The sequence below is a fragment of the Brassica oleracea genome, chromosome C2 (assembly GCF_000695525.1).
Source record: "Brassica oleracea var. oleracea cultivar TO1000 chromosome C2, BOL, whole genome shotgun sequence".
Lineage (NCBI taxonomy): Eukaryota > Viridiplantae > Streptophyta > Magnoliopsida > Brassicales > Brassicaceae > Brassica > Brassica oleracea.
In genome coordinates, this window is record NC_027749.1 from 8,915,657 (window position 1) to 8,926,225 (window position 10,569).

The 10,569-nt window shown below is 33.5% G+C and overlaps 1 long non-coding RNA gene across 7 annotated transcripts; it reads right to left on the reverse strand.

Annotated features, from left to right (window-relative positions):
- Nucleotides 1-420: 420 nt before the first annotated feature.
- Nucleotides 421-4,952, reverse strand: LOC106322725. 7 transcript variants are annotated; one of them, XR_001266511.1, is made up of 7 exons: nucleotides 4,517-4,952; nucleotides 2,481-3,373; nucleotides 2,029-2,398; nucleotides 1,895-1,947; nucleotides 1,666-1,782; nucleotides 1,429-1,586; nucleotides 421-726 (listed from the first exon to the last, which is right to left on the reverse strand). It is a non-coding gene; the product is annotated as an uncharacterized LOC106322725 (long non-coding RNA). The 7 variants fall into 7 exon arrangements; XR_001266509.1 differs by lacking the exon at nucleotides 421-726 and having other exon boundaries at nucleotides 853-1,586; nucleotides 2,481-2,567; nucleotides 2,765-3,373; XR_001266507.1 differs by lacking the exon at nucleotides 421-726 and having other exon boundaries at nucleotides 853-1,586; nucleotides 2,481-2,667; nucleotides 2,765-3,373.
- Between the last annotated feature and the right edge of the window lie 5,617 nt (nucleotides 4,953-10,569).

A 10,569-nucleotide genomic window follows, 5' to 3' on the forward strand; every position in this document is an offset into this window, starting at 1 on the left:
TAATTTAATCAAAAAATACAATTCAAAAAACAATATTCAAAAGAATAGTTATATACTTAATATTTGAAAATCAAAGATATTTTTGCTAAAATTGTACTTACCTGGCCAAGGAGATCGACCATCTTTTTATGGATCGATCGATTGTTGAGCATGTGGTCGATCTGAAAATACTCTGCAGTTTAATTAAATATCTAAAACATTTATTCCAACACTCAACAGATAGTTTTGCTAAATATGATAACTAGGTAGCCAACAAAATTACAAAAAAATATTTAAATAGTAAAAAACATGTTAATTTAAGGTGTTAAAATTTAAAAATAAATTTTAATTATGACATGCATCTTAATATTTATATAAATATATATCATAACCTAAATATAAATAATTTAACAACTTAAATTAGAAAAAATAAAAATCCCGGGCGTAGCCCGGGTTAATCTCTAGTAGGAAATGAAAACAAAGCTTGCGAGAAAGTAGAGGACTCTTCATTTGGCTATCTTCAGCACCTAAGCCTTGTGTGCCTTCTTAAGTTCCCTCTCCGCTGATGATACATGTGGTTCCTCTGCTGAGCTCCCGACACCAGTGTGTTCCTCAGCTCCTGTTGTTGTAGTAAGTGGACATGTAGGGTTCAATTGGACGTCACCACTGCCGGTGCCCTGATTAGTTGCACATAACTTGTGGCTTTATGCAGGCCACAGATGTAGCTCCTGGGTTGTTGTTCTCTCCCTGTCCAAACGCATTATAATATGTTTCGACTGTCTGTTAAAAGGAGAAATGGACAGTATGAGAAAGAGGTGGTTGTTAACATATTAAGGGTGTGTTCGTTTCAAGAACGCAACGATTAGCATCAGCGACAGAAAATGTTAATGATATTTTCTTCATTTGGAGTTTGAAACAAAAGACGCGGGGACTAAATAATCAAATGAATCCGGTGATAGTGCTGTCCCTGCATATTCCTTCTCACTTCCCAGCGACTGAAAACACACCAATTTCTTTCCCAGTCACGCCAAATAGGGCGTAAAACTTTCCTAAGTAAAAGTTTCAGTAGGGGACGCTGATGACAATAAAATATGTGGGACACAGTGAATGATTGATGTTTGGAGTTGAAAATGAACTCAAAAAGCTTCAATTGAAAATCAAACGTCTCACAACTATTTCTTGGAGAAATTGTGAAACCTCAGACTCTAGAGGGTCTGCAACACTTGCAGCCTGCATTTTAATGAAAAGAATGTAGACATCATTACGTAGCTTGTGTATGTAAATATTGAAATACCAATTTGTAGTCAAACATGGATGACTCTCTCGCATCAGAGACACAAATCTCCACACGGTTTGCAAAATTTTAAAACGCCAATGGGAGAGTGTTAGATGGCTTGTTTAGTGAATATTTTAAAAAGTGAGAAGTGAGATAAATCTACCGGGCAATACCTGACAACACCAATAGTGCTAGAGTTATGACAATAGGTGCATGTGAATGAAGGGAATCCTCGCTGTAGCTTTCTTGAACATTTGTAGCAGAAAATGTAGCACCATCCATTGGTGGTTTCAGTGGCCTCTACTTTGTTGGTGCAAAGGAACTCAGAAACCTGTGGTGGAATGAAGGAACTCTAGTAATTTAATATTTATGAAACCATATAGCACGACGTCACCAGTAAGGAAATGTACCTGCAGCGAGATTTCAGCACGTACGCATTAAGCTTGAGCACCGTAACAGTTTCAATTTTCTGAACATCTCCATATTTGGTATAACTTGCAGAGCTGGTGACACCATCCTCACCGAAGCTGTGGTTGGTGATGGCAGTAATTATTTAGATTCTAGGTGTAACAGACATATAATATAGTGAACAAACGTTTGAGCGACTTAGGCAGCGAAGTAGGACTGGCTTGCACTTACTTCTTTGTCGAAGTGGAAATTGGTCCCTGAAATTGCATTCAAATATAAGCGTCCTGCAAGTCTAGCCTAGTTAGTGTTGGAATAGTTATGCACACACAAGTATGAAATAGAAAGGTTCGTGGGAAGCTGTTGACCTCCTACAAATTTTGGATTAATGTTCTTTGATATTAATGAACTTAGGCTCCACACCAACCCCATCTAAGTTCTGGTGGAGTTTGCTGGCCTGGACATCAAAGACACTTAGACAGACAGTAGTAGATATTGTAGAGCACTTTAGAAGGTTGGAAATATATTAACAGAAAATGAAGTATGTAGATGTCATGATGCATATTTCAAGTTTGGTAGTATACAATCAAACCAAGAGGATATATTAACATTTTAGTGGTCCTGAAACACTCAAGTACCCGTCAATTTGGATGGCCTCCATTATGTGTTGAGTTGTTTGTGATTCCTCATTAAAAGTTATATTGACGTTGCTCACCTGAGTCACCTCCCCTATGATGCCTGCAAAGAAAGTGTAACAGAGTGTGGATATATTAACGGGAAAACATCTAGATTTGTTCCAAATGTAAGTTAAAAGACAGACCTAAAAATCGAGTATTTTTGTTTGCCAATTCCATGAGTTTCTCATAAAGACAAAAACTAAAGAACTCCAGGGGTACTGGAGCAGGTCCTGCCGGAATCTCAACAAACTTAGTTAGGTCAGTGAAGCATATTGTGACAGGTGATTTTGTTTCTTGAAGTGGTGGTTGCTTCTCGTAGCATCAAACCCACTGAACAGAGATGTTTGAAAGTATTAAGGCGATGAACATAGATGGAACCTTGGAAAAGCTTTAACTGAAAATTGGGAAACACACGAAGAAAGCAAACCTTTTCATCAAGCAAAAACATGCTTCCCAGAAACGCATGAGACGCGTCAACACTATAAGGACGAAATGAATCTGGTGAAACGATGAGATATGGAGATGGCTGCACCACTATTTATAGTATGGAAAATTAGGGATTTGCAAAGAAGATGGGAAGAGTAGTAATTAAATTCGAGTAGTGGGCTAGACGGAGTGACTTAATGGTGAAATTTAATAGAGTTCTCAATTGTGAATAAAACTTTACATATCGTTCTAGTTTTTTCAGTGGAACAGAGAAGTATACAGACGACGGAGAGCTTTTCCAAAAAAAAATGACAAAGACGGTTCGAAGGAGGAGCTTGTAGTGGCCTCCATATGGAAATCTGAGGCGTTATGTATATCGGAACGGCGATCTGAGCCAAACATTGGTTTCGTCGGTGAGTTCGAGCCGCGAGAAGAAAATGGGAGAAAACCCTAAACACTTGTGGGTTAAGACAGCGTAAAGGAGACTGGGCTTCACTCCGGGCTTCATGCACAAATACTATAAAGCCCAGTTCACATTTCCGCTTCAAAACAAAACCAAGAAGAAAAAAAACACAGAACAATCCAGGTGTTGACAGGTGTCCAAAATTGCCTGTGATGATGTGGCGCAAGGAGAAGAGATGTAAGTATATTTTATTTAACAAGATACTTGTCATATTCTAATATTTTGTTATATGTCATATTGGATCAATTTAAAATTATGTCGAGGGATTGAGACTTGCATAAACAAACCAAATTGGAAATATTTTGAAACTTCATTGATTAGTTACAATTTTATAACGTAATTATATCTAAAAGGTTAAAAGATTGTATTTATCAATATGTTCTTATCTTAATCAGATATTTGATTTTAAGAATAATATTTTGGATCAGTTTAAGTGTTCATTTTTGGGTATGTTGAATTACATATATCATTTTAAATTGACTAATTTTTTTTAATCAAGTTAAAAGTAGTTTATTTTTTAACTTTATTTAGTTCTGTTCATCCTCTTAAACTTACAAGTATATTTACAAACATTAAAAAATTTTGATATATGTTTTTTTTGAAAAATAGGAAACATAAATATAACGTTGGAGTTGCATTAATAAACATAACCTATAATATTTTGAAATTTCATGTAAATCCTAATAACTTAATTAGGCATGTGTTTGAGAAATATGATATTAGATGAAATTTAATTAGGCATGTAAATTTACAGAATAACTAAATCCTAATAACTTAATTAGGCATGTGTTTGAGAAATATGATATTAGATGATCATTTTATAATGTTTAAAATTTATTTTATTTTTAATCATTTGATAAAAAGTAAAATTATAATAAAATATTATTTTTATAAAAAACAAATATCTAAATTATTTTATTTTGTCAAATGTTGTGTAAATTATGTTATATATATAAAAACCTATAGATTTTGAACAGTAAAGATATTTCCTTTTTTTATTTATGTTTTTAGGGACAATACAAAAATCTATATATTTTATTTATTTATGGTTTAAAAAAGATGATTAATTTTTTTACTAAAATGGAAATAAAACAATCATTAGTAATATCATGAATATAATAGTTTTTAATTCATTAAGAATATTCGTGTAACGAATCATTTTGATAATCAATGTTAGCGCGAAATGTAGTACACTAGTACTTATCAGATAATATTATTGATATATGTTTTTAATATATGTAAGAACTACAAAAGGTACCGAAAATGTTTTTTCTCACACATAAAAAGTACCAAGTATGTCGAGAGATTCAGTTAGCTCCTCCGGCGATGATGCTTCTTCAACGGTTCAGTGGCTTCTTCTAGCTTCCGTTCGCCTTCAGACAAACCCAAACATAGGCCGATTGTTGGTTTTACACCTATCTGAGCCCAATCACAACAACGACACCGATGTCTCGCTACAGATTCATATCTTCTCTTATCATGCACCCTCTCCTCTATGGAAATGGAGAAGAAAAGAGGATTGAAACACCCAAAACGTCAACCGCTAATCCAGTGTGTTACTTATTATGACTAATTAGTGAGATCTCTAAAGCCACAAATGATTTTCGTCAAGGTGAGCATTAGAGAGACTAAATTTAAAACTTTTGATCAGATCCACAACTTTTGTCTTTTTTACAGGATAATATAATCGAAAAACGTTTGAAACTTTTGTTTTTTTCTTAATATTTAAAAAGCATGATGTTGGGTTTATGAACTTTTATAAATGACTATTAAAAGTTTATAAATAATTTAAACTTTAGTCTTTTTCATCATTTATGAAAATGATTGTTTTTAAAATAAATTATTGAAATAATATCAAATTTGCATTAAAATTAGAATTCTCTTCTAAGTTTTTTGTAGAATTGCAGATAAGCGTAAATGGGATATCTATGGGATGGAAGAAGAATCGTCGTGAAGAAAGTAACAAAGAAAATGGTGACATGAACAATGAAAAATAGTTTCTTACGGTACTCGCCATCATAAGTCATGTCTCTCATCCCAACACTGCTCTTCTCGTAGATTGTTGTGTTGAGAGAGGTCTCTATCTTATCTTCAGGTTCTCAACTTTTACTCCGCGTTGCAAGGTAATCTAATTTCAGATGTCATTCTGTTCTAAAGACTGTGGTTGGAGTTGCTAAAGGGCTTCGTTATCTTCACAAACGCTGCAACCATCGGATCATACACCGTGATATAATTCGGTTTAGCAGTCAATTCCTTAATATTTGGCTATCTAGCATCAGAGTCCTGAAAAGAACCTTAGACGAGAAAACTGACATATATGCATTTGCTATTCTTCTTCTGAAATCATAAGCGGACGAAGACCGGTTAGTACCTCTTAGGAACACATTCTCTTATGGGTATAATTCTATTCATACCCATTTGATTGCCTTACAAGACACGGGACGAAATCTGTTGGATTTTCTTTTAAAGCTCATGTGCAATTCTCTATTGTATTTGTACTATTAGTACGATATTGTCTATTTCGGACCTAATAAGAAGTAAGTCCGCATGAATTTATTTTTGGTCTCTTCCCAAAAATCATATTATATATTAGATATTATTTTTCTAAATTTCTGATGTGAGACTTGGATTGATATCTCTAATCCTAGTTGACTTTTTATAACTAATCTTTTAGCTAAACTCATACCTTATGTACTGGCCAAACCGGTGTTGGAGACAACAGAAGAGAGTTGGTTGATCCGATATTGCAGTATGTACGACGATCAACAGATGAATAGGCTTTTTCTTACTGCTTCACATTGTATCCAACAATGACCAATATTACGACAAAGCATGACTTAGGTTGCATTAGATTTCGAACGTAACATATTAGAACCAACAAAAAAACGAAATAAAAGGATTTGGTTTTGTGACTTTATATCACGTGGTTAATGTATTGGAATTCCTCACAAATGGGAACGAGGCTGAGATTGCGAAGAGCTGGAGAATGCCTAAGGATATGACTAATGACGGTGAGGATAATGATGCATGGGATGACTATTCTATGTTTTTCGGATATGATGTTCCTTTTAAAATTTTTTTTTATCTGGTATCTACTTTTTTATAGATTTTTGTTCTTTTAATTTCTTTTAATCTTCATGAGAATTGAGGGATTCATCCCATAGGTAGGTAGGTAGCTATTTTCACAACTACATATGTACCGTTTTCGTTAATTCGCTATTTAAGGAAATGAAAAACATAATTTATACACAAAACTAAAATATATTACCGTATTCTTTTTACAATTTTGATACAGAGCCAAAACATACATATTCTTTATCCAACTGTTATGGTTCCAAAATTAAAAGAGTTGAGAGTACTATAAAATCAATGAAAAGTCAGCCAAAACGAACCCCAACATCTTTCTTTTAGGGAAAATCGCATTTTAAACATTGAAAGTGTCACTTTCTAACACTTTAAACACCGAAGTTTTGTTTCTAGAATTTTAAACTTTCAAAGTGACATTTTTATTATAATAAACCTCCAAAGATGTTTTTATGTTCATAGACGACTGGTACTATTTATTTTACAGCTCAAAATGATGACGTGTCGGTTTCTTTAAAAAAAAAACAGAAAAATACCGGAAAAATCAAATGAAATTAGAAAAAATTGTAAAAAGTTCAAAACAAAATTTAAAAAAAAATCTAAAAATTTAAAAAAATAAAAATTAAAATTAAAATTTCAAACTTTAAAACAAAATATTAAAATTCTAAATATTCAAAAATAAAATCTAAAATTAAAATGTCAAATTTAAAAAAGAAATTTTTTAAATTTTTTTTTTAAAAAAAATCTAAAATAAGATCTAAAATTAAAAATCCAAACTTAAAAATTAAAATTGTAAAAGAAAAATTGTAAATATTTAAACGAAAAAGTTATATTTATTTTAAAATTTCATCCAATTAAAGTGACTGTCACTTATGATGATATCAAAACTTGCCTCCATCAAAAATAATATATCAAAACTTGCTACCATCAAAAACCTTTTTTTTTATAATCCGAATATCCAGACATCTTACATAGCCCGACTAGCGCATAAGTACACTTCACAGAAAGCATCTCGAGAGCCGCCAATTTCACCCATGTTAATTGATGGTGGCCACATGCAGGGCTAATAATTCTCTCAAATAGATTATATTGAGTTTTGTCCCAAAAAAAATTTCTAAGAAAGAAAATGACCAAAAGTATTTCATTAAAGATGCAAAAGACTCTTATGCTCTAAATATATAAATACAAATAAATAAAGAAAAATTTGAAATTATTTTTTAAAAAATATTTTAGATCTTATTTTAGAATTTTTAAAATTTTATTTTTCGTTTTTAAATTTGACATTTTAATTTTAGATCTTATTTTTGCATTTTTAGAATTTTTAATATTTTATTTTTAAGTTTGAAATTTTAATATTTATTTTTTTTTGAATTTTGAATTTTTTTTTAATTTTGTATAATTTTTTCCAATTTTATTTGAATTTTTCTGTATTTTTATTTTATTTTATATTTTTAAGAAAAAAAAGAAACCAACGCGTCATTATTTTAACCTGTAAAATGAACAGTAACGGTCCTCTATGAACTGAAAAACGTCGTTGGAGGTTTATTATAATAAAAATATCACTTTGAAAGTTTGAAGTGCTAGTAAAAAAACGCCAATGTTTAAAGTGCTAGAAAATGACACTTTCGGTGTTTAAAATGCGATTTTTCCGTTTCTTTTATGATAAAAAGCCGCATTACATATGACTTATGTATGTATAGAATAAGATACATGAATTTGTCGTTATCGAAAACAAGTAATTTGATAAAAGAAAAAAAAAAGCAGTAAGCACTTCAATCCAATAAAAAAAGAAAGCAATAGTATGGATCTAGACAAAGACAGATTTTTCTTGGGTGGAATTTGTAATAACAGAAAATTCAATGAGAGAAAAAAGCGATAGTATGGATATAAATGGTGAAATTTGTAATAAGATATCTAATAGTAATAACAAAATTTGATACACAGTTGAGATTATATGTGAATACTTCGGCGTTGAAGCCAAAAGAACAACTTTTCTTTTTCTTGTACTAAATTTTGTGATCAAGTAAATTGTTAACCAATTCAGCTAGGCAATGTACAACCAATTATGCCATCGTATGTTACTTCTTTTTGTTAGCTTTATTTATTTTGTTGCTATTCACAAAGTTCATCTAGTGGAAGATGGGAACTGTCAGGATAGGGATTAAGGTGCAGAAGAGGACCACGAGACAATCCCTTGGGCCGGTGATTCACGTGGTTGGGGTGTGGTCGGACCCTCCACTTGTCCCCTCTTCGACCCAAGTCCATGTTGGACCCCCTTTGGGCCACGCAGGTCTCACTTTCAAGGAGCCGACATATAGTTTTTTTTTTTGCTCCCAGTTTATTGATTCAACTGGTATAACAAGTTTATTTCCATCTAAATGTGACACAGTGTCTTTATTAACTCTTCTTTATAACATTGGTGGGAGTTTACATAATTTAAAGTTTCTTCGGTTTGACATAAGAAAAGGTTTCCCAAGCTCGCGAGTCATGACGGTAAAGTTATGACTACTTATTGACGATCGAGTTCAATATTTGTCAATATTTTCTATACACGAGTGTTATATATATAAGCATTTCAAGATAAAGAATACGAAAAACTGTGAACGTCTTGTAGGATTTAGATGTAAAACTCGTTCAAGATACTGAGATTTAAGATAGCATTTTCAAAAATGACTAACCAACCAAAGTTTTCAGAGAAAGAGACTTTTAGCTGAATATGATGTTCATTTATATATAATATCTGAAAGATCAAATGCTCTTTGTCTTTGTTTAGATGCTGAAAACTTTCACACTTTATTCAATGATAAACGATGGTTTTATATAGCCTTTACAATAACTAGAAAGCCTAAAACTACTCCAAAGAAACAGAGTTACTGCTACAACTACTTGACCGAGATAATAGGTCTTTTTTTTAAAATAACTTGAACTAACTTGAACCGCAAGACTCGTTCCATACTCCCACTTCTTCCTTGTTCCTTACTTCTCGGTGATGCTGCTTCCAACAAACCCTCCCTAAACTAAACTTGGTTCACGAGTTTCAGCTTATCCTCAACACATCACACTCCAAGCTTGCTCCTTAAACCTTCAAAACTTTCCCGCTTCAATACCTTCGTAAAGACGTCAGCTACTTGCTCAGTCGTTCCACAATGCTCCAAGCTAATAACTCCTTTTTTCACTAGATCCCTCAGGAAGTGAAACCTCACGCCAATGTGCTTACATCTCTCGTGGAACACAGGGTTCTTGGAGAGTTTGATGGTTGAAGTGTTGTCGCAGAGAATCACAGTGCTTCCGTTCCTATTGTATCCCAACTCTTCAATGACCCTTTTGTACCATATCATCTGACACGCGCAGACTGATGCAGCTACATATTCAGCTTCGGTGGTGGAGAGAGTGACTATTGGTTGCTTCTTTGAGAGCCAAGCTACTGTAGCTCCATCCATGAGAAAGACATAGCCAGATGTACTCTTTCTACTGTCAACATTGCCTGCAAAATCACTGTCAGTGTAGACTGCTAACTCTCATGTTCCTCATCTCTTGTACAAGATACCATAATCAATTGTACCCCTCAAGTACCTCAGAAGTCTCTTAGCAGCTTGGAGATGAAGTGTTGTGGGTTTAGACATGTAACGACTCAGTAGACTTACAGAGAATTGGAGGTCTGGTCTTCTGATCCTAATGTACATGAGACTTCCTATTATTTGTTTGTAGAAAGTCTCATCTACTAGCTCTCCTCCATCGTCTAGATCTAGCTTGCTTCCAGGTACAATTGGGTTGCATACTGAATTGCAATTCTCCGTGTTGAAGCGTCTTAACACCTCAAGAGCATATTATGCCTGAGATATATGAATTCCAAATGATGTCTCTAACACTTCTATCCCAAGGAAATACCTCATTTTGCCAAGATCGGTCATGTCGAACTCCTTCTTCATCGAATGCTTGAACTCTTCAATCATCTCCATGTCACCTCCTGTGTATATTAGATCATCTACATATACACTGACATACAGAGAGTTACCGTGTTTGTTTGTCTTGATGAAGAAGGTTTCCTCGTTCTCAGACTTCTCAAAACCTTCATTGGCAAAGTACTCTTCAATTCGACTGAACCAGGCTCTTGGCGCCTGCTTTAACCCATACAACGCCTTGTGGAGTCTGTAGACCTTATCTTCTTCTCCTCTGATCACGTATCCCTTTGGTTGCTGAATGTACACAACTTCTTCAAGGATTCCATGGAGGAACGCCGACTTAACATCTAGTTGGTA